At 46.1% G+C, this 945-nt stretch overlaps 1 non-coding gene across 1 annotated transcript; it reads right to left on the reverse strand.

Moving 5' to 3' along the window:
• Positions 1–209: 209 nt before the first annotated feature.
• LOC130505692 (small nucleolar RNA R71) lies at positions 210–315 on the reverse strand. The gene has a single exon (XR_008941775.1). It is a non-coding gene; the product is annotated as a small nucleolar RNA R71 (small nucleolar RNA).
• Positions 316–945: the final 630 nt, after the last annotated feature.

Consider the following 945-nt stretch of genomic DNA (forward strand, 5'->3'; position numbering starts at 1 on the left):
TTTGATCACTTGGATAAGTTTGACAGCTACTGTGGTATGTCAAAGACTAATGGGTGTGTCAGAGGATGCCTTAAAGCTCAAGCTATTCCCTTTCTCTTTGGGGATAAGGCACGTCAATGGGAGAAGTCTCTACCAAGTGACTCCATCACCACTTGGGAAGACTGCAAAGGGCATTCTTGGAGAAATTCTTCTCTACCTCAAGAACTGCTAAGTTGAGGAATGAGATCTCCAGCTTCCAACAGAAGAACTTGGAAGGATTCAGTGAAGCTTGGAGAGATTCAATGGTTACCAAGCTCAGTGCCCACACCATGGATTCTCTAAGGAGAGCTTGCTGAGCACATTCTACAGAGGTGCTCTTCCTAAGTACAGAGCCAGACTGGATACAGCTAGCAATGGGTTCTTTTTGGGGAGAACTGAGGAAGAGGCAGAGGCTCTGGTTGACAACATGGTTAAGAGTGATGCAGTCTACAGTGGAGACCATGACAGAAGCAGCAGAGGTGATGACAATCAAACAAGGAATGAGATAAAGGCTCTTCAGGAGAAGATTGACAAACTCATTGCTGATAAGGCCACACAAGCGCAGGTGAACTTTGTTGGCAACCAAGCCAGGAGATACCTCCTACTGTCAATGAGGTTGAGGGTTTGGAAGGCAAGAAGAATGTGTTTCATCAACAGTAATGGTAGCTGGTACAAGAAGGAACCCAACTTTCAGTACAACAACTACCAACAGAAGCCCTATTCAAACAACCAGCAAGTGGTTATCAGCCTCGAAACAACCAGCAGAGCAACTATCAGCCTCAGCAAAACTCTTCTCCTAGCTCCTCTGCCCCTCAACAGAGCAGCACTGATGCCTTACTGAAACAGATCTTGGAGTCTCAGACTAGAAGTGAGAAGCATGTGGGCTATGAGCTGAAGAACTTCACTCCAAGATTGATGGGAGCTACA

This window comes from Raphanus sativus, unplaced genomic scaffold (genome assembly GCF_000801105.2).
Source record: "Raphanus sativus cultivar WK10039 unplaced genomic scaffold, ASM80110v3 Scaffold2507, whole genome shotgun sequence".
Lineage (NCBI taxonomy): Eukaryota > Viridiplantae > Streptophyta > Magnoliopsida > Brassicales > Brassicaceae > Raphanus > Raphanus sativus.